Here is a 23,405-nt window from a genome sequence, read left to right on the forward strand (position 1 = left end):
AGAAACTTGTTGTTTACCTATTTTATACGTAGTAGTTAGTATCTGCAGATTTCAAACTCCCAGTACATCCCTTCCCACCCCCTTTATAGCCTGGTAACCATAAGTTTGTTTTCTATGTCTGTAAGCCAGTTTCTGTTTTGTAAATAAGTTCATTTGTCATTTTTTTTTTTAGATTCCACTTATAAGTGATACTATATGGTATTTTTCTTTCTCTTTCTGGCTTACTTCACTTAGAATGACAATCTCCAGTTTCACCCATGTTGCTGCAAATGGCATTAGTTTGTTCTTTTTTTATGGCTGAGTAGTAAAATAAATGTATACATATATATATCTATATACACATACACGTATATATATACACATACACGTATATATATACACATACACACCACAACTTCTTTATCCGGTCATCTGTCAATGGACATTTAGGTTGTTTCCATGTCTTGGCTGTTGTAAATAGTGCTGTTGTGAACATTGGGGTGCATGTGTCTTTTCGAATTATATTTTTCTGCGGATGTATGCCCAGGAGTGGGATTGCTGGATCATATGGTAACTCTGTTTTTAGTTTTTTAAGGAAGCTGCATACTGTCCTGCATCGTGGCTGTATCAATTTATATTCCCGCCAACCGTGTAGGAGGGTTCCTTTTTCTCCATACCCTCTCCAGCATTTATTTCATAAAGATTTTTTTAAAAGACAATTTCAGAACAGATTAAAATCCGCTCACTGGAAGAGATGCATTAATTTATTTGTGTGTTCATTCATCTAAAATGTGTGTTGAACACCTACTATGCAACTGATGCTGAATGGTTTCTGAGGATCTAGCAGTGACGGATACCATCAAAGTCCTCACCATCACAGCCGATAGGGGAGAGGTAGCCAATGAATGTGTGTACACAAATTACTCTATGCTTATGCTTATGCAAAGTACTAAGAAGGAAAACAATAAGGTGTTATGGGGGTATGGACCAGAGGTCTCATCTGGTCTGAGTGTTAAGAAACAGGTCAGGGAGCGTGTGCTACCCACCCAGGGGTAGAAATGATCAGACTATTGAGGATAAGCCATTGAGAATTTAAGGCAAGAAAGTGATACAATTGGATGTATCTTAAAGTTATAATGGTAGTTATATCCAGATAAAAATGGATTAAAGAGAGAGTGAGAAGGACGTAGTTAGAAGGCAGATGCAACAGTCTGAGAGAGAGAGGTTGGTGATGGACTTGGGTGATGGTGGCAGAGATGGTGAGGCGTGAATGGATTCAATTCTTTTAGAGGTAGAATTAACAGGATAGAGTGATGATTTTTGTGGAGGGAAGAGAAAGGTGGAGGCATCTGAAACAACCCCCCAGATGTCTGGCAATATCAACAAAGTTTATAGGGGTGCTGAGTCCTGAGAGACGGGACCCTGGAAAGGAGCAGATTCCAGGGAGGTGGGGTCAGAAGATGTGGAACTTTCCATGTGATGTGGCAACAGGTTTAAGTGAATCCTTGGGAAGACATTTGAGAGATCATTGTACAACTGGCAAATTTTGGGCAAGTTTAACAGTTTTTCAAAATAGAAAAAAAAATTCATTTGGGACATGCTAATTTTGAGAGCCCTATGGTAAGAGAGCTAAGGGAACATATCAGGATAGCAGTTGGATGTGTTGGGCAGAGCTCGGGCGAGAGATCCTTGTGGAAGTCACCTGCGTACAGATGCATAGGAGCTATGAAAGCTCATGAGAGGACCTAGGGAGAGACACCAGGGTGGAAGGGAGGGGCATTATACTCGTAATTATTTCCACATCCAGATACAGTCCTCTCCCACCCCTCATCCCCTGGAAGAAAAAGTAGCAGGGGCAACCTCTTTCTGTGCATCTCTTTTTTGTTGTTGTTCAGTTAGTTTTTAATGTGGCAAAATACCCGCCACATAAAATTTACTGTCTTCCTCAATTTTCAGTGTACAGTTCAGCGGTATTAAGTATATTCATGTTGTTGTGTAACCCTCGGCATCATCCATCTCCAGAACTCTTTTCATCTATCTGGGCATCTCTTCTTAGAGATGGAGGAAGTTCTCCCAGAATCCTCCAGCACAAGACTTCTGCTCATCTCTCCATTGGCCACAGCTGGGTCACATGATCACCCCTAAACCAATCAGTAAAAAGTGGAAATGGAATAACCACGTGTGGTTTAGACCAGCAGGCTTTATTCTGGAGATGGCGTCACTTCCCATGGTGGAGGTTATGCCTAAATAAAATCGGGAATCATTAGCAAGGAAGAAGGGGGAAGTGCCTCTAGATAGAAAACGGTAGTGCCTGTACACCACCATTTTTTTCAGAGTTGTTGTTTCTTCACTTAATGTTATAAACATTCTCTGTATAATCTGAATATGATTTCTAGTGTCTTCAAAATAGTTATTTAATTACTTACCACAATTTATTAAACTAGCCTCTTGGTTTGAGTAGTTGGGCTGCTTTAAGTCTGAGCTCATTCAGAAAATGCTGCAATAATTCGTTTTGTGAACCTCTTTGTGTTGCTTTGGAACCTAGGTGTGAAATTTCCTGAGTCAAAGATAAGAAAGTCTGGAGTGCTCTAGATATGGGAAACTTTCCATTAGAACCAGCCACCATGAGGGTTTTTTTTTTTCATACTAGAAAGTGGTTTTTAGTTACCTAGAACATTAGTTCATACATAGCACAATATTTTCTTAGGAAGTTAATGGAGTAAGTTGCTTTGAAAACAGAGTTGTGTCCAGGTAACTGCATCAGACATGCTGAACAGGCATGAGGTCCCTGGAGGCATCTGGGCCAGGGGGAGCGTGTGCTACCCACCCAGAAGCAAGCAGGTGATAATGATGGCGTGGTCAAGAAGCTACCTAGAAGAGAGAATGGGGAGACACAGGAAAGGCAGCAGCATGGTCGCCCATAAGTCTGCAGATGGTGACTGCCTTAGAGTAAGTCTCTACTATTGACCAGCAAGAGTTCCTAAGATAAGAAGGGATGGGGGATGCAGTTGGTTCTGGCGAGATGATGATGAGCTGAGCCCACCAAGCTCATGGAGGCATCATTACACTCTGCCATCTCTGGATACACTGTGCTTTGGACACAGGCATTCCCTGACACAATGATTGTTTAGTTGTATTATTCTCAGCCTCACGGGGCCTGGGACAGGAAGGGCCAGCAGGAGAGAGGAGACAGACAGTGATGTCCCATTTATAGAACTCTTTCCTCTCCATCATCCCATCTCACCCAGCAAGCCATACTGTCAGGCACACATTACTGCTTTACTTTCCAGGTGTGACAGCTGAGGTGCCGGGAGGTGAAGTGACTTGTTCCAGACCATGCTGTGGCCCTGAAGCAGAGCCAAGGGAAAGAAAAACACTGTATAGTTTTCTGCCCAGCATTTTTAAGATTCTGCCCTCATCTTCCTGAAGCCTAGCAAGGCACAGATAGAAAGTCACCCTGCCGGACACCTGGTGTCACTGACATTTATTGTTACTTCTCTGCAGCATTTTCCTCTTTCCTAGAAACTTTCTTTCTTCTGGGAACTGTTGCTTCCCATCCACTCTTTTTACTGCAGAAGCTGTCCGGCTTCTGTCCCCATGCCCCTAACCACAGGTGATTGACTGGTCCGGCAGTGGTCACCTGACCAGAACTGGGCCAATCGGCATCTTTCTAAGGACGTCTGGCTCTGAGAAAAGGAACCCAGTCTCTCCAGGTAGCCAGAACTGAGGACGTGTTAACTCAGGAGCCACAGGCAGCCACAGCCTGATGAGCAAAACATGTCATCTGGCAGTGAAAAGTACAAACAAAGGGGACAGGAAGAGAAGGAGGAGGCAACAACTGGAGAGAAGTAACGCCTGGTTTCTCCATGGTAATTGAACCCCTGATTCTAGTTTATTCTTGGCAGGCCTCTCAGTCTTTCAATCCTACAAGATACCTCGGTTACCCCTTCAATAGCTGGCCCGCCACCTTGTTTTTTTACCCCCTCTCTTGAAGCTAGCCAAAAATCAGTTTCTGTTACTTCCAACCAAAAGGGAAGCAGCTAGTGATCCCCAGTGTTCACAGGTCTAGCTCTGAACGACCCTGCCCTGCTCATTCACCACTGCCTCCGTTGCTTCCCTCTCCCTTAATGAACCTCACTCCTCTTTTGTCCTATCCCTTCTAATTACAAGATCTGGCCATTTACTCACGCCTCTGGCCTTTGAGCTCCCATCTCTTGCCTTCTCCATTTCAAAGCATAATTACGCTGGTAAACACATCCTCCTTTGACAGGCCTCCTTGACTTCTCTTGTTTAATGGTGTCTTTGACAGGCCACCTGGGACACGTCTGCCACCAGGGATGGACTCTGACTCTGCTTTTTCTTCAAATGCACTTAGTCGTACCCTCTCTGGCTCCCATCAGGCTCTCAGAAGTCCTCCCCTGCCATTTGGTGGTAGGCAATTGCATGTAATCAACAACCTCTTGGATCCCACGTATTCAAAAGCCAGGACCTGAACCCACAGGAGCAGGCAGAAAGTGAGCGGGGATCACAGCTCATTCCTGTAGGTAATTCAGCTGCAGACACTGAGGTGGCAGAGAAGATGTGGCCTTTGTCCCCTGAACCTGGAGGCTGCCACCTGCCCCACTGAGAAGGTCGGCCAGGAGATTACACATGACTTCAGCAATGCAGTCGGGAATCCATATTGAGAATTCTAATCTCAGCTGGCCAGAGCCTATCTCTAATTTGGCCAATGGCACGAGGACTTCCATTTCCTGGCTAGTGAATTAGCCATAGCGCCTGGGAATTCCAGGCTCTCAATGTTAGAATCATTAATAAACCCTCATCCACATTTCAGTTTCATGTCAACCACTGAATTATCCTTGTTGTTGTAATAGGGTTTACCATGTTCAGATTCTTCAAGGGAAAAGAGATAATTCATTTGATTGAAGGCTTAAATGATTGTCTTCTCCAGCAGGGCTGTCCTTGGGCAGAAGAGTGGTCCTCAGACCACTCCTTTGCTGCTGACCAGCATGCCTACTGCATGTGGGGGAGGGGAAGGTGTTATCTTAGAGTTCTCTCGTCTCATCTTTCTTTGCTCTGTGATAGAAACCATCTCTTGCTCCCCCTTCAAATCAAGAGAAAGTACTTAAGAAAATGCTCCATCACAGACTTCATGTGAAAGGTACATCAGGTAGCATTCAGCCCACAAGAAGGATGGATCCAAAAGGGGTTTAGAAGGTCAAAGTGGGTGTTCTGTAAATGTCAAGAAGAACAGCGGATGTATGGTGCTATCTGGCCTGCAACACGCTTTCTCATACAGTGATTTTGTATGAACAGCAACCCCAAGTGACAGAATGGGTCACCCGATGCCCATTTTCCAGAGGACTTGTGCCCAGAGACAGCCAGTGCTTGCCCTGGGTGCCACCACTGATGTGTAATAGAGCCCAGGAGTGATGCCCTATCTTCCAGTTACATATGTGATGCTCCATGCATAATATCACGCCTCAAGTTGACCCTGGATTTTCTGGTTTGATGTGGGGTGCTCCCTTCACAATATCAGAGCTCAGGGGGGTTATCTATTGTAGTTTCTGTTTAAAAGAGGGATGGGCAAACTCTCCCTGTAAAAGGGCAGATAGTAAATATGTTAACCCCACAGGTCTCTGTCACAACTACTCAACACTGTCCACGTGCCACCAAAGCAGCCATAGACGACAGGGAAAAACAAATGGGTGCGGCTGAGTACCATTAAAACTTTATTCACAAACATGGATGACAGGTCAGATCTGGCCTGCCTGATTTAAAGGATTGGGACCAAACTTTTATGTGAAAGTTAGAGCTGAGCTTGAGGTCAGTAGCCCCAGACCACCAGATGATGCTGACATGCAGGTCACCCCTCTTCCCAGTTGCACATGGCCCCCGACTGTCCTACCTTCTTCGTGGCCTGGCCAGGGCATTCCCTCCTTACCCGATCACCAACTCACTCCCCAGGGGACTGGAAGTTCAAACCAGGGGTGGGGTTCCCTGGGAGGAAGCATTCATGGGAACGGTGGCTATCAGGGTGGTAGCATTAAAGGCTGGAGAGTAGGCTTTTAATTTTTTTTTTTCAATTTCATATGTTCCAATGAACTCTGCATTCAGTTCTTGCCTCCACCTCTGTGTCCCTGTCTCGCTGTCTCCATCATCTCTCCCACTGGTTCTCCCACCACCTCTCAGACTCACTCACACCTTTCCTATCATCATACTAGAACATCTTGACTTTTTCAAAAACAGCATATACCCCTTGGCTCCCAGACGCCCAATGGCCCCTTTAAACAAAAGAGAAGCCTAGCCAAATGTCACACACCCACCCAGCATCTCAGCATTTTAAAAAGACTAAGGAGACCTCAGGCTGTAGAGGAGTGAAGAAGTCAACAAACTTTTTCTGCAAAAATAATAATAATAATAATAATAAATAACTGAAAACAACTAGATGAAACTGTCAAAAACAACCATTTTCAAGGCTCTGGAAATGAGCCAGAGACAAATAACAAACGGAGAGCTGTTTATTTGTGAGCTGCTCTAGAACTTCAGGGAAGAACAACAGGGGTCTCGGGCATTCTTGCTGGTCGTGAAAGCCAGCAGCTTCGCTGCCAGAGGGGGCTGATTTGATGGAGAGCCAAAGGCAAAGCCTGTGCCAGCTGTTGAGGGGGGAACTAGCCGCTCTTCCTAGACTCGGGTTGAGATCCCAGGTGAGCCAGAGAACTAGCCAGAAATTGAACAGTGACAGCCTGGAAATGAGAGATGACAAGGAGCTCGATAAAGTCTCCACACATCCATGCCTGAAGGAGAGGCTGCTCCAACGTGCAGAGAGACCCAGTGGAAAGTGAAAACCATGGCGGACTTGAAAGCAGCCTGCGTTTTGAGGGCACCCTCCAGCCCACATGCAGATCCACCTGCAGAAGGCAGAAGCTCCGTCGGCTAGAGGCATTTGAGCACAAGGTCTGCCCAGCCATCATCCAACCACTGGGCTTGGGGCAGGCCCGAGGAAGCCAGGCTAAAATGTGAAAATAAGACGTGTTTAAGAAACTGAGCTGAGACATAGCTGCGCAGCACAGAGCGACGTTCTGCAGAGTAAGTCCAGGCAAATGGGGACAGGTTATCAAAACTGACAGGGGAAGGAACAGAAAATCTGAATCTAGCCTCTGACAAGTGGAGGAGTTGAATCAATAATTTAAAACGTTCCCTACATACCACAGAAAGCTCGGGCCCAGATGGCTCCCCTGGTGAATTCCAACACATTTTTAACACGTGGATCGCCACGTCGCCCAAATCCGAGTGAGAGCTGTGTTTGCTCAGGGGCACTGGATCCACAGGGGGCAAGTGCTATCCAGCGATAAAAGAGCAAAATACTGATACAGACATAGTAGTTTACATCATGGAGGAACCTCAGAAACATCACGCTGAGTGAAGGAAGCCAGAGCCATTCGACTGGCATCTCTGGAAAAGGCAAATATGTGCAGATCTGTGAAGCAGACCAGTGTTTGCCCTGGGCTGGGAACGGGAATGTAGATTGACTGCCGATGGGCACAGGAGAAGTGTGATCAAAAGCTGGATTGTGATGATGGTTGCACCACTCAAAAACTCACCGGCTTGTACGTTTACAAGCGGTGAATATTACGGTGTAGAAATTATACCTGAAAGCATCTGATCAAAGGACTAAAATCAAAGGACTAAAGCCTGCCCGAATTCGGTTGTCCTGCTCTGTGGCTCCTCTCTCCAGGTGTGGTCCCTCTTTGCCTTCTCCGTGTCTCCTCTCTGACTCTCACCCGCACTCCCATCTTTGCAGTTCCTTGCCTTCTGCCGTGTCCTCGCCTCCCAGCCAGGAGGCCATGCTTCTTTGACTGTGCCTCAGTGGGCCAGCCAGGTCTTGTTACCTCTTGACCCTATTTGTTATCCTGTAGCTTCTCCTCCTGAACATGTTCTCGTCTTCAGGCTCTGGGCTCCTGATTTTTCTCGTAGCTTCTCTGTCTGACTTCATGCCAACTATTTGCAAAACTCAGCTATGAAACTTGCTTTCAACATGCCCCCAACACCACTCACATAAAGCATCCATGAGTATGGAGTGCACTGCATTCTAGACACCTGTGGGGCTGGGGAAGCAAGGAAAAGAGGGGAGTGATTTATATTAGACGCTCTTAAAACTACTGTACATCGAACATCAAAAATTCTTAACATGTCCTTCAGTCCTCTTGGGGAATATCCTTCACCCTACATGTTTCAACTCCTCTCTTCTTTCTTCGTCCCATCACTCCTTCTTCCATCAAAAAAAAAAATCCTCTTCTTTCCTTATAAAGGTCAGTGTATCTGTCTTCTCTGGGGCCTTGTCTCCTTTCACTCTGAGAGGCTTATCGTGACATTGCTCAGGCCACAGGAGGAGCCAGGTTTCTAAACTGAAAGTTACCCCCAAAGTAAGGAAAGACTCCAGATGATCTACGCAGAGGAGACATTTGCTCGAAAGATATCGGCAAACCCAAAAATTGCCAAGAAGACTATTGAATAGAACCATCCAGAGAATGCAAGCAGGAACATAGTCAGGGTGTGGAGTACAGCCACACCCTAGAAACAGACCAGCGAAGGCCCTGCCTCTGCCACCCCCCCCACCGCCTCCAGGACACTGAGGTTCCCACTGTTGATTCTGCCACCAGTGTCTGTAGAACAGGATGCCACTGCCCCCTCCGCTACTACTTCAAGAATGTTTCTTGGCTGCAGTGTCTGGAGTGAGTGTTTCTGATTAGTTGAGCCAGGCCACGCGCCTGCTTCCCAGCCACAAAGAGACGTGTGTGTGTGTGTGTGTGTGTGTGCGCGCGCGCGCGTGCCATCACTTACATTTTAATCTAAGAAACGGTGACAATGGTTTATAAATAACTTTAAAAGAATTTCTATATCCCTCGGAGATGGGTGCCAGGACCCTCACAGACACTAAAAGTCTCCAAAGCCGAAGTTCCTTAAACAAAGTGGTGTAGCATTTGCATATCACCTACACACAGCCTCCCTTATGTTTTAAGTCACCTCTAAATTACTTATAATACCTAATATAATGTAAATGCTATGAAGATAGTTGCCTGCACTCGGCAAATTCAAATTTTGCTTTCTAGAACTTTCTGGAATTTTTTTCCCCCAACTATTTTCCATCCACGGTTGGTTGAATCCACGAATGGGGAACCCGCAGATGCAGAGGGCCAACTGTAATTGGCCTTTTCAGCTTTCAAACTGAAAGATACTCTCTTCTTCTTACCCAAATTCACACCCCAGAGAAGTCTCCAAACATAGGAAGGGAACTCGGGTCCGAGAAGCTGCAGGAGCAGAAACAGCCTTTATGAATAATTCGGATACTAGTTACTTAGATAAATGAGTTACCCAATGTGCTCAGCAAAATGATTCAGAAATCCTGAACTCAGTGATTTTTCTCAGCACAGGCTCCGCCTTATTGTGTGCGGATCCACGCTTATGAAGAAGAAAAGTTGGGAGTTTGGCCTGGGGAGTAGGAAATGAAGGACATCCCCCGATTCTTTGCATTTTTGTGCCCATCGTGACCCTCCCAGCCATGGACACCCCCACCCCCACCCCTATGTAACTGCCTGGTGTGCCCCCCAGGCTGGCACAATCATCGAACAGCCCACCCCTCTCTCCACCCTGCGAAGCAATTACAGGTCTGTAAATGAATGCTTACCTTTATCCTGCAAGCTGCTGTATAAAGGAGCCTTGAAGACAAACCCTTCCTTAAAGGGAAGCATCTAATTATGGTGGACAAACATATTGTGATAGAAATACCACAATTACCCGGAAGTTTTGCATGTTGGATGTTGTTAAGGCAGAATTCACCTAACAAGCTTGTTACCTAGTAAATCGCTCAAGCCGAGTTCGTAGGAATCACATGCCTTGGGTTCCTGCACACTGATGATAGTTATCTGTGCTCTTTGTACGTGAAAGTCAGTTTTTTTCCAGATATAAACCTCTCGAATTGCATTTTCTTTCTTTACCTTAAAAATCTTACTTTATTTCCTTCCAGGAATAAGCATTGTTGTTCAAAAGTCTGATGATAACCTAACTTTTCTTTTCCTTATAAGCTATTTCCCCTTTTTGGCTGGAAACCTAACTAGGTTTCTTCTTTTTTAAAAAATAAAAATTATTTCCTTCTTCAAGTGCAGTAATTTTGCCAGAATAATGTCTTGCTGTTGGTCATTCAGGCTCAATGTTTCAGGTACACTATGAGCATGTGTTCTTTCAATATGTAAGTTCCGATCTTTTAGTATTATTATTATTGTTATTGTTAGTTCTGAAAAGTTTTCTTAAGTTATATTTTCTAGTATTTGTTCTGTTCTTTGGCTTTTTTTCCCCAGGGAACTTTATTGCTATATAGAGAATGCTCGATGCCTTTACTCAACATTTTAATTGTCTGTCAAATTCTTTTCATCTCTTTTCTTCTCTTCCTTTTGATTCTTAAAAATAAACTGGCTGTACTTCAATTAAAAAATATTTATCTCTTTAAAAATTCTTCCTTTCTACCTCCTGTATTCTTAGGGCATTATTTATTATATTTATTTACTCTTCTGCTCCTTTTAGTTTTGATCTTCATTTCCAAAATGACTTTTTTTTCTGTCTTTCTTCTAATTCCTTCCTGTAATTTGTCATATAATCTCTGAGGGTTTTTTGTTAACATTTTTCTCAGTTTTGTGGATGACGGTGTCATTTTCTGAGTATCTTTTAGCTCATTTTGAAGTGGTGGATACAGTTTTGATTTGTTTTGCATGTACATCTTTCTGGCATTCTTTCACTGTCTTAAAGAAGTTATTCTGTACCTTATTCTCTTTGTTCTTAGAATAACTTTGTGTAGGTTTTGTCCTCAGTATTTTTTATGAGGTTTATTTTTATGTGAACACAATTTCCCTGATCTCTGTGAGAGTCCTGGTTCAGGGTAGCTTTTGAACTTTCCAAAGCTTCCTCTTTGGTTGTTTTTGTGTAGCATGAAAAATATGACTTTATTTCAATTTTTTTAAATGGCAGCTTGCCTCCTGAGATGTCCTCACTCTCCTCCCCTACCCATTTTCCTACGGACTTTCTTTTCTTTTGATTCTGTTATCCCTGTTGCACTCAATTTTGATCCCACCCAGCACTCGCTCATCAATATGCAAACCCTGGACTGAAGATCCCTGGCTGGTCAGTTCTGAATATTCATGGGGTCTGAGCTGCTTCATCCTTTTAGACCTTGCCACACACCCTTTGAACTCACCCACTAGCGCACTGGGCAAAAGGATTCTGTTTCTTTTCAAATTTCTCCCCCAACCCGCCCTGCTTCCCGGTGAGTACCTGCTGGAACTGTGCGGGTTCTTCTTCCCTCAGGTTCATCAAACCCCTCGCTACTCCCTTCTGCTTCCTCCCACACAAATGCTGAGACCACGCATGGCTTGGGGTTGTTAGACGTATGTCCCCACGGCTTGTGTTTGAGGGTCCATGGGGATCCTTATCCCCAGCTGTCTGTGCTTTGGTAGGGGAGCAGGGGTTGGTCTTTAGTCACTCTGTTCATCTTTTTGTGGAAAATTGGTCACATTCAAAAACCATGCTGCCTTCTTTTCTACGTATAGGTGTTTTGGGGGTTGTTTTTATCTGAACCACCAACTCTATTCCTTTAAAATCCAGGTTTAGGGCTTACCTTGAGAAGTTCTAATGTCTGGTTATGCTGGACCACATTCCCACATGGTGACAGCTGGCTGGAGTGAAGTGGCAGCATCCCCCACTAGAAGGACCACGAGCATCCTCCGTCGTTTCATTGACCCCTTGGCTTATTCACAGCATCTTCCTGGTCCTACGTCTGCAGAAGGCAACCAAGGCATCCACACTGTGACTGTTGCTCTAGGGTCAGTGACAGGAAGTAGGGGACATCCAGGAGCCCCTTCCCTCCTTACCCAGAGTTTTGTGCTAATGGCCCACCACCACATTTCCCCTGTTCTGAACCCCGGGTGCCCTACTCCTGATGACTGTGCTCTTGGAATCCCCTTGGGCATTTGCGTTTCTTACTTCCCAGGCTTCCTCTGTCCAGCTCGTGGTCCCATAAGACACCTGTAGGTGCTAAGGCTGCCTAAGAGTCTGAAAGGGTGATCACATGGGGGCCAGTTTTAACAAGACATCGGTAGGAAACAGGAGGAAGAGACCAGCCAGGAACCAGGGTGGCAGTGGGTTGGGCAGTGGAGGAGAAAGCAAATCAAAGTCAAGGTTCTGGAGATGAGGGCTGGAGCAAGCATTAGGCTGGAACCCTAAAGGGTTCAGTCATCCATGGTCTGTGAAAAGAAAGCCTAGGATCTGGGTAGGGAGCAGGATTGGCTAGAAATGTATGTGGTTGATGGTGAATTCTGTCCCTTTTGTATATAGTCTGCTGCTCAACTTAAAGAGATGCTACTCACCAGATGCCTTTGGGCCACCAGCATGAGACACAGATCCCAGGAAAATATCCAGACCCACAAGGAGATGCTTACAATTCTCTGAAAAGCCTCAAGCTCCCCCACCTGTACATTGTACCTGAAGCTCCTCCTGTACTGACTTCCCTCCATCTTTGCCTGGGCAACAGAACAGCCCAGATTTCACCTCTCCGAAGATTTCTTAGACCAAGTGTGGCACCTCATCTGTGCTCTCACAGGCCCCCACGGAAGGACCTACCACACTGTATTATCTGTTTCCTTATCTGTCTATGCTAAAAGCTCCTTGAAAACAAGAAGAGAGTCTTGCTAAATTCTCTATCTCCTACCCCTAGCACCTTACAGATGCTCAATGTCATCAGTGCTTCTGCGATCATAGGTACCATACAGATGCAAGTTGGTGCTAGTGTCCACTCATAGGAGAGTCAGAGAGACCAACCAGCTCATCCTGACATGCAGCACTGGGAGATGCTCAGCAAACTCACCACATATCTGACTATCCCACCAATATCTTTCATCTGCTGCGACTCCCTTTATAGTCACTTTAATTATCTTATTGCAAGTTTCATCAGGGAGCTAACATGAGAGATGGCAAAGAGACAATCAAGCCTCTTGAGGTATTGTTCAGAGATGGGAACAGTATCCCATTAGCCGTGGAGATTCGAGGGCACACGAAGGTTTTCAGAATCAGTTGTCATCATTGCTCACAAGTTTCAGAGGCAGGAACATGATCTGAACAGAAAACATAATGGTAAGTGGGAGGAAGCAGGAGGGCTGTTCATCAGTGGGAAACCGGGCATCCTGCACACCTTCACTCAAACGGAGGTTTCATGAGACAAAGCTGATGTCTGTGGAAAGTGGATTCACCTGTCTGGCTCTAGACCTCTCTTTTCCTTTCAGCTAAGGCCTCTTGACTTCCTTCTGTAGGCTTGTGTCCTTAGGGAAATTTAGGAATCCCATAGTCAGAAGCTGTGAACACTAAGATGAACGATCAGCCTATTGTGACTTTGAGCTCTGAGCCCCAAACTGGGTTTTCACTGTCTCCCAGGATAGAATCTTCAGCTTAAATTGAATTCCAGCTCTGGAAATGGAGGCAATAGCCCACACTTACCCCCTGCTCGGTTGTCCTGCTCTGCTCTAGTGGTTCTCAATCTTGACCACACATTAGAGTCATCTGGGGGCTTCTAAACATACCAGTGCTTGGACTTTACCCCAGACTAAATGAATTAGAATCTCTGGGGAATGGGACTTAAGCACCATTATTTTTCCCTTCATTTTTCAGTTTTATTAGGTAGAATTGTTACAATTTGACTGCACATATACAATGTATTGCATGTAAATACATATACAAAATATACATGCATATTTTAAAGTTTATGTATATGTACTGTTCATTGTTTCTAAGAACGTTTAGAGCTTTAGCTTTTTAAACTTACATAGTTATCAAAGGAATAAAGCCAACCACAGATTAAGAGAGCACCACTATTTTTAAAACTCCCTAGAAACATTCGTTATCTTATGCTATGCAACAAATCATGCCAAAAATGCAATGACTTAAAGTGAAAGACATGTATTGTTTCGCAGTTTCTGTGGGTCTGGAATCTAGGAGGGCTGAGCTGGGTGGTTCTGGCTCAAGGTCTCTCATGAGATTGCAGTTAAGATGTTAGTAGTAGGCTGGAGGACCCGTTTCCAAGATGGTTTTTCCACATGGCTGTTGGCAGGAGGCCTCAGTTCCTTGTCACATGGACCTCTCCAAAGGGCTGCTTGAGCATCCTTACAACATGGCAGCTGGCTTCTCTCAGAGCCTTCAAAGGGAGATTAACACAGAAGCCACAATGTCTTTTTGTCCGAGCCTTGGGAGTCACACTCCATCACTTCCACAACATCCTCTTGGTTCCATTGAATAGGATAGTCCTATTTAGTGTGGGAGGGGCTACAGAGGGTCTCTAATAACAGGAGACAAGGCTCTTTGGGGAAAATTTAGGAAGGTGGCTACCATACCAGGTATCTCTAAAGTACAGCCAGGATTGAGAAGTATTTCTTCTGGTCTCTTTGGGGCTGAGTCCCTGCCTCTGTCTTGCTTGGCTCAAAGTATGACCCTCCCTGGGAGATTTCCCTTTGAATAGATGTAAAGCTTTAGGTTCCTGAGATAAGCAGTGTTTTAGGTCTCACTGGGAGAGAATGGAGAGTGGGGCCATGGGAGACTTTCAGATGGGAGACTGTCTCAAAGACATACTGCATATTACACCTACAAAACCCTTTCATGTCCTTCTCTCGTTCAGTTCTGGAGCATGCAAGACTTATTAGTGTTTACTCTTCATAAAACAGCCAGAGTGGTGTTGGTCTTTTTAATTATAATGAAGACTTTTGCACATAATTTTCTGTTCTGCTAACAGATTATTCCCATAGGATAGATTCTGTAACATGAAAATACTTATTCAAATCTTTTTCCCCACCCCTGTATAGAGGTCCAAGTATTTTTGTAGTTTCTGTCATCATTTTTCCAGCTCTCATTAGTTTAATTTTAGCGTGTGAACCTAATTATCACACTCCTGTTCCAAACTGAGCAATAGCCTCCCAATTGTCATGGGGGGAAAGTGCCAAATCCTTCTCACAGCCAGTGGGCTACCACATGATCAGCCTCTCTTGCCCTCCTTCCCCAGCCTCATGTCACTCCATTTTGCCTCTTTCTTACTGTGTTCTGGCCACACAGGCTTAACTTCAGTTCCTTTAACACAGTACTCTGTTCTCCTCCACAGGGCCTTTGCACAAGCTCTCCCTCCAACTGACTCAGATAACTTGCACTTATCCTTCAGGTACCAGCTCCCAGTCACTTCCTCAAAGAGGTCTTCCCTGATCCTCAGGCCTAAAGTGTTCTCCCATAGCACCCTGTCCTTTCCCTCATGGCATTTATTACCGTGAGTAATAGTGCACTCATTTGTGCAATTACTTGTTTATTTCCACTGGACTGGAATTTCCATGAGGGTAAAGATAATTTATTTTTCCCTGCTGCCTGCCCCTTTGTACCTAACACAGTACCTGGCATACAATAGATGTTCAGTAGATGCTTGAATGTTTGTGAATAGAAAGCCAAGGTCCAGAGATATCAGGAGACATGCCCAAGGCCACTCAGGCAGGCAGCAGGACACCTGCCTCGGCTCTGATGTCAGATATGCTGAATTCAGAATCCCCACTCCATCCCCAGTGTCCCTCCTGTCCCTGTCCCTGGAATTCCACCCTGTGGACAATTGTCTACACCACCCGCTCTCCAGCTGGCTTCAAGGGCTCCCCACCAATGGGACAGCCAGGTTTTTGAGGTGGTCAGAGGATCGCCGTCTCACCAGAAAGTGCTACCTTTGGCTGGACTCTCGTGTTGTGGTGGGGAAGGCGCCTATGAAGATAACCCTGAATCTTCCCACCTCAGGTCTTCTCATTCTGAGCATCCATGGCTCTTGATACAGCCCTGCGAGTCTCCATTTGGCCCTTGGCGATGCCACCAGGTAGCCTGTCCACAAAGGTGGCGGGCACTGGCTATGATTATTTAAGGTCCCCAAAACCATTGGGCTGTTTGTTCCTGTGACTGGTGCTTCTGTCACTCTTAGAGGATGTTTCTCTGAAGCCAGGGACAGCTCAATGACAGACAGCCTCGACAAGCTTTCACTGCCCCCGGGCTCTGGGCCAGGTGCTCTGTGCCACTGGGGGTGACAGGTAGCAGTTTGCTGGGGGAGGAATGAAGAGAAGAAGTGAAATCAAAGCCCTTGTCTGGCTGGCTCCCTCCTGCTCCCAAGTCCCCGCGCTGCACCTTCCACCCCCAAACCACCTTTGTAGGCACCACACCTGAGCCCACTTCCTAGGGGCAGGCCAGGGTCTCTGTCCTCTACCCACCAGAATGTGCCCACCCTGTGAGCCGCACCACAGGTTTTTGCATCTGTAGAACCCATCAGCAGATCTCTGCGGATGCCCAGGTAGAGGTTTGCAGCAGACCTGTACGTGACAGTCCTACCCCAGACACACAAATTTCCATTCAAGCCTCTTGGCACCTAATTAGGCTCAGAAGGAAGTACCAACCAGTCATTAGCATGTGCACACACACACACACACACACGGACTCAGGCTGGATTGCCTTCACCCCGAGCACCTCTCACTCACACATGAGACAGGGGACTGCACTGGCAGATGAATATGAATCCCCAGGACCCGACCAGGATAACACTCAGGCTGATGTTCCGATCCAGGCGGCTCCCAAATGCCTTGACCATGGTCCATCCTTTCCCTGGTGGATTATTTATGACTCTCCCTCTCCTTCTGTCTGATCAGCCTTCCCTACCCACCACCTCTCCTTGTCCAAATCCTACTCAGCCCTCAAGGCTTAGATTCTGCCTTCTCCACAAAGCCTCCTCATTCCTGCAGCTGGAAGTGACCCCTCCCTCTTCTGAACACTCACCGCCCTTCCACCCCACCTCCTCTAAGACTCGTGAAACCAACTGTCTGCTTTCTAATCATGTTGTTTTCGCACGTGTTTTAACAATCTAACAGCTTTCCCCCAACTCTTCTCTATGTATGTCTGATATGTATACCTGTTGGCTGTACTCGCCAGAGACAACGTGCTTTGATAGAAAGACCGCTTGCTTCGGGGTGTCGCAGAGCTGAGTTGATTACCTCTTTCCTCCTTCTCCTCCTTCCTTCTTTCCATATATATTCCTTCAGCGTTCTATGTGCCAGGTGCCATGTGACGCCCTAGCAAGATAATACAAAGAAGATATGCATCCCCTGCTTCTGTGGAGTGTACAGGCTCATGGAGTTCTAATCCCCAGCCCTTTAGTTACTGGCTGTGGAATTTGGGAAAGTTGTTTAATCTCAAAGAGCCTCAGCTTCCTTATCTACAATATTGAGCTTTATAATAATCATCTCCTAGGTGTGTTGTAATAATTAAGTGTAGTAATGTACATACCATCTCTAACGCTACACCTGTGTTCAATGAATGTGCATTTCTTCTCCATATTACTCGTTTCGAGAAATCTAAACATATAGAGGTTCAAGAGTGTTTGTTGACAGAGAAAGAGGAAGGATGGAAAGAAGGAAGGGAAGGAGGGAGAAAATCATGGAAGCTCATGTGAGAACTGTCTCGATTGCCAGCACTCACGCTTCCCTTTTTACTTTCCTGTTTGGATTTTAAAGAGGGGCTAGTGACTGCCTTCTAGGAGAATCAGCTCTAGATAAGGACACCAGTTTCCTCGATCCTTTTCAGGTTATCCCATGTGCAAATCCAGTCACAGAGCCAGGGCTAGGAGCTCTTCCATGGACTAATTACACATTAAAAAAAAAAAAAAAAAACCTTCCAGTGGTTTTCCGGGTTCCTGTAAGCTGTTGCCCCCAGGTTCCCCACTGAACTTCTGCCCTCCATATTTATAACCTCTAGTTTCTCTTTCCTGGCTTCCCAGACAGTGGTGCAGACAAAGGGACCATTTATAACAGCTTTTCTGACAGCTGGACATTATTTAATTACAACTCCTGGCAGCCACATAGTGAGCCGGAGGTTATTTAAAGTTCTAGATGGCAGGAGGAGAAATGGGGAAACTCACAACCCAGGGTGGGCAGTGGCCAGGACAGACTCTCAGGTCCCTTGCTCTAAAGTGGCATCTCTCAGAACCCTGGCCTTTGGCACTGGAGTCTCTGTGGGAAAAGGTAGAGATGAGGACTGTCTCCCAAGGCATATCCTTGGTGGGGGGGGAAGCCCCAAACTGGACAGAATTGTAATTTATCCAGATTAGCTACCCATATTTTACAGAGTAAGAAATTGAGGCAGAGACAGGAGAAAGGACTTGTCCAAAGCCACATGGTAAGTGACACAATTCCTGGGACATCATTTAAGTATCTTGGGACATCATTTAAGTATCCCTGGGCCTTCTAGCTGCCTTCGTGGAGGAGCAAAGCCTGCCCTGCTTAGTTTTCCACGTGGCAGCCACACACCTGCCAGTGCCATCTTGAAGGGCTGAACTGCTGCCTGTCCTAGTCTAGGTGTGAACAGGAGAGTAATTATGAATGCCGATGTTTGGTCATCTGGTCAACCCCAGGAGAGCCACAGGTTTCCCATTTAGCTGTGATATCCACAGTTTGCTCAGCTTTAGGTAGCTACAACCGGAGGAGGTCTCCCCCATAATGAGGCAGGGGCTAAGGAAGGCAAGTCTGAGATGGAAAGCCACATGAAAAAGACAAGCAGGACCCCCAGACCGGGCCACTACTCTCCTGCCAGCACCATCCGGTTCCCTGGCCTGCGGCATTATCTCGCTTTTTGCCTCTGAAATGGCTTGCTTCTAGGGAAGCGGAACTTACCCCTAAGATTCTATTGGTTCCCTGAGCTAACTCCTGATTGGTCCATTGGTAGCTCCTCATTTGCATGGAACTCACTCCTGATTGGTCCATTTCTGTCACTCCTGATTGGCCCATTTCTACAAAGTTCATTCCTATTTAGTCAACTTTGTTACACCTTATTTGCATATGATGTTGCAAAGTCTAGACTGGCAGCCTACAAAAGCCTGTGTAAACCTACAGCCGGTGTCCAGAGCTTGGAGTGTTAACTCCTCTGGGCCCGCCAGCGTAATAAACCTAAGTTCTCCAATCCTCCGAGTGCTGCTTGGTCTCTCGCGAGGATCCAGGTTGCTATCACAACTGAGCTGTAACACTGAGCTATAACACACTTTGCTGCAACAAGTCTACTATAGGGTGCTATACTCTGGAGGACAAGGGACAAAAGGCCAAGTATGAACACAAATAGAAATAATAATTATGACAATATCTCCATGGATTGAAGGCTATTATCAAAATCATTGTTATTACTATTAGTATGTTGTCCTTATGACATTTCCATGAAATATATCTGATTTGCATGATTTTACAGATGAGAAATAGAAGCTCCAAAAAATAATTATACCCTGAAGTTCCCCAGGCACTAGTAGGACCAAGATTCAACCCCAATTCTGTCTGATTCAAGAGTTTGTCATCTTTCCACCTTATTGGTAGTTCTCAACCCTAGCTGCACATTAGACATCTCCCGTGAGCATTTAAAATGTACAAAGGCCCAGGCCTTACTGCAGACCAGATACATCAGCGTCTCTCTAAGGCTGAGTCCTAGAATTAGCATATTTGAAGTGAATCTAACGCATACCATTACAGGGTTGAGAGCACCCTGGGGAACAGCCCAGAGCTGGTGAGAGCCCCTATGAATGTGGCATCAGAAGTGTGACTCCAACTGCCACCTCCCCACTGCTGCTAAAATGATCCCAGGTGACCATGGCAGGCTGCTGCTTGGTGGCCGGGACTAAGCACCACTCTGATGACATCTGTTGTTCCCAGTCCTCCCTCTCTGCAGCTCTCCTGGCTGCCCTGTTGACATTGCCCTCCTGCCTATAGTCTCAGTTCCTACCACTGCCCCCAAGTGATCACCACTCAGGTCTACCAACTCTGACCAGTCTGTTAATACCAACAGCCCTTAACAGCAGGCTGATATTATCCTTGTAGGTTGAGTTCCTCAGAAAGCAAACTCTAGGACAGGAGACTAGCATGCAGGAAGTTTATTAGGGCATGCCCTGGAGAGCAGCCCCCATGAAAGGGATAGGAGGGTAGGGGAGTAAGTCCTTCAGTGCTGAGCAGGGGTCTGCGTGGCACGATGCAGCATCCACATCAGCCCTTAGCAGTGGGATGGATTTGCGTGGGAGCCTGAGGAAGGCTCTCCCTTTCCAAAGAGTTAGACTGACTCTGTTGGAGCCCAGTATGGAACTGCCTGGGTTGAGGTTTTTGCTGCCTGACCCACAATAGCATTACAGCCCCTCTCTCACTCTGGGACCGTTACTCAACTTCCCTCTGGGGCTCAGCTAAGAACAACTTAAGGGAGCTGGCAGGTCAGCACTCCCAGTGGCCTTCAGCAAGTCTTTGCACACCCTACTCTTCCTCTCTCAGGGTGAAAGTCTGGGAGGGCTACAGAAGCTCTGTCCTTGGCTTTCCCAGCATCACCAGCTCCTACGTGCTGTTATCCATTCAACCGCAGGAGCCGAGACAGGAGCTTCCTTCCCTGGCTGAGCTCACAGTGAAACAGGGGAGATAAAAACAGAAACTTGCAATGATATTGCCTTTCAAATGATATGCCTACAGAAGCAACGCCTGTCAGGGGAGGAAGTGATTATCTCTATCTGCAGGCAGGGCAGGGGAAGGCTGCCATGAAAGAAGAGATTAAGAAAGACATTGAAATGCTGCAGCAGGATTTTGAAGAATGAGTAGAAGTTTGCCCAGCAGATGTGATGGGGAGGAGCATTCCAGGCAGAAGTCTGTGCCAAGACTGGGGCCCCCAACCCTGCAGAGTAATAGCAAGCAGTCTGTGTTCCTAGAGCGTTACCTGGGTGATGTGAGGACCGGCTGGGGGACTCAGGAGAAGGGATGAGAAAGACAGGTGAGGGCAGAAAATGGAGTTCCCGATATCCGTGCAGAGGAAGTTGGACCTTGCCCTGAAGGTGATGGCTCCTCCTTGAAGAGCATTCAGCATGAGTTGTCACATTTTTTAAATGTATAACATCATAAAGTGGCTTCTCTGTCCTGTTTCCCTCTAATCCAGCTTCTGCTCCTTGGCCCTACCATAGACTCACAAAAGCAAGCCTCACTTTTGTCTTCTGCTGCTCTGATTTCTTTTGGTCTCTCTCACATTGGGTATAACTAAATAAACTCATCTTGGCTGCACCAGTTTTTTCCCCAACTTGGATGGTTGTTAGGGTTTCTTCACTGGGCCACTGATTGCCAGGCACGGAGACTATCATTGCTGGAAAGGTCTTGGGAAACCATCTAATAGCCCCCATTCCTGGCCCCCCTTGAAGGGGGAGCCCTGCAGAGGAGAAATGACTTGCCCAAGTGTACACAGGTCATCCAGGATGTAGAAGGGACAAGCCCAGTTTTTCTCTTCCACATATCGGATCAGCTTATTATGTTGCCAGGAAGAAAATTCAGTTCTGAACAACACTGTGCAGTTGGAGATTTTGTCTTCTAAGCCCCACCCTAAAATCTCTTCTGACTGTGCCCCTTCCTTCCTACTGTGGTCCCGTCACATCCCCACCAGCACACAAAACCTTCCTGTTGACCAAGACCATTCTGGAACCCGACCCATCTCTGCTGTGTCGGAGAAACCTCTGTACTTTTCTTTATAACCTCTTGTCCCTTCAAAACTACATTGTCCTACAAGTTCCATTCCCTCTATTATACTGGTGATTTCCAAAGAAAAGTAAAGATTTCACTAAACTAAGAGCTAAAAGATAATGTCCCAACGCTACCACGTCCTCTGACATTGTGCAAACACCTTCATTTCCTCATGTGTATCTAAGGTTCATTTTAAATTTCTTTAATGTTCCTTTTAGCTCTGATACTCTGGGATTCTAATTTATTCAGTGGCATGCCCAAGTGAGCTCTTTCAGGCTTAGGAGAGTCGATTATACATGTCTCTTTCTAACTCCCACCCTGTATCGGGAGCTTGAAGTTGCCCACAGTGGGAATATTTACACCATGGAAATCGGCAAATGCTACAAATCGAGTTACCTGGGGGGAAGGGGCGGGGCTAGTTTACTAGTACTCCCACTGAATCTATCCTCTCAAATCTCAAGCAAAAGCAAGTGTTTGCATTCTCACAAAGACTTCTGAAAGTAAACGATGCCTTAATCCAGTAGCAAGTATTTCTGATAGTACAGTAAACAGATGAGGAGGTACACTTAAGGTGATGCAATGCACTTTTTTTTAATTTGCCATTCCATATCTTTGGTTCATGCTGTTCTCCCCATTCTGCACCTCACTGGCCTACCTTTGGGTCTCACAATTCTACTACCAACATTTTACAAACCAGCTCTCTAAAATCTTCCCCAGTTCCCTAGTCAACAGTCATTGTTCCCCCTGACTTGTAGAATAGCTACATAAACACGTTTTTCTCCCATATGGATAGCAGGTGCCTTGAAAGCCTAAAGTGTATCTTTTACACTTCCTCTCCCAACTGGGCTAGCTCAGTATCCTGCAAACAATGGGTGTTCAATAAATATCTGGGCCAATGGGAAGTGTAGCATTGGCTGATGTGCAGAAGGCATCTGCTTTCCTTTTATTATGAGCTATTTTTGTTAGGAATAGAGTAAAAGATTATAGTAATGAGTTTAAATGATGCCAAATTGTATAGAAGGAAAAGCAAGCCACTCCCTCCCCATCCCTTGTTTCCTCAGCACTGCCCGTAACCCAGGGTAAGCAGTATTGCCAGTTTCAGGTGTATCCTTCCAGAAATAGTCTAAACATTCATACGCCCTTCTGTCTGTGAATAGACCTTTGTATTTTGCACAAATGAAAACGTCCTGTTCTGTAGGGTTTCTTTCTTAATATGTCTCAAAGATAGTTCCACCTCAGCACAAGTACATCAACCTCATCCTTTTTCAAGGTTGCTTGGTAACTCATCACATGGATGGGTCATATTTTATGTAGCCAGTCTTCTGCTGATGGGAATGTCAGTTCCTTCCTGGCCTTCTATTGCCAACAATGCTGCAATTAATATCTATGCACATACATCTGTACCCATATGTAGTTTATCTCTAGGAAGAAGAAAAACTAAACATGGAATTTCTGGATCAAAGAGTAGGTAGGTTTTAACTTTGTGAGATATTGCTGCATTTTCTTCCAAACACATAGAGACCTGAATCCTGTGATCTCCCCGGCAGTCTTTCTCTGCTTCTTCATTCTTATCCGTGGCTCACATCCACCTATTCTGGCGTTAGAAACCGCTATCATTATTTTAACAACCCTTCCACCAAGCACCCAGAGCTAACCAGCTTTGTGCTGCCACAGCACGACGTGGGACAGAGCACTCATCACAGACGAACAAGAGCCTCTGCCTCAGTGGGCATCCCCCGGGCCGTGATTGCTTTGAGCGCACCCAGTTCAATCTCTCCGAGCTGCTTCCCATTATTGCCCATAGATCAACAGCCAAGACAG

The 23,405-nt window shown here is 45.8% G+C and overlaps 1 long non-coding RNA gene across 7 annotated transcripts in view; it reads right to left on the reverse strand.

Moving 5' to 3' along the window:
• Window positions 1-1,862: 1,862 nt before the first annotated feature.
• LOC140686314 (uncharacterized) overlaps window positions 1,863-23,405 on the reverse strand; it is a 45,806-nt gene continuing 24,263 nt past the window's right edge. For 2 of the 7 annotated variants that reach the window (XR_012060044.1, XR_012060038.1), the window contains exons 5-8: window positions 16,985-17,144; window positions 15,749-16,126; window positions 11,648-11,806; window positions 1,863-2,120 (exon numbers count right to left, since the gene is read on the reverse strand). This is a non-coding gene — a long non-coding RNA (uncharacterized lncRNA). Of the gene's footprint in view, window positions 2,121-6,523; window positions 6,992-11,647; window positions 11,807-12,892; window positions 13,140-15,748; window positions 16,127-16,984; window positions 17,145-23,405 lie in introns of those variants that run through there. The other 5 variants (XR_012060041.1, XR_012060039.1, XR_012060043.1 and 2 more) reach the window with 5 other exon arrangements.

Source organism: Vicugna pacos, chromosome 16 (genome assembly GCF_048564905.1).
Source record: "Vicugna pacos chromosome 16, VicPac4, whole genome shotgun sequence".
In the NCBI taxonomy this organism is placed as follows: Eukaryota; Metazoa; Chordata; class Mammalia; order Artiodactyla; family Camelidae; genus Vicugna; species Vicugna pacos.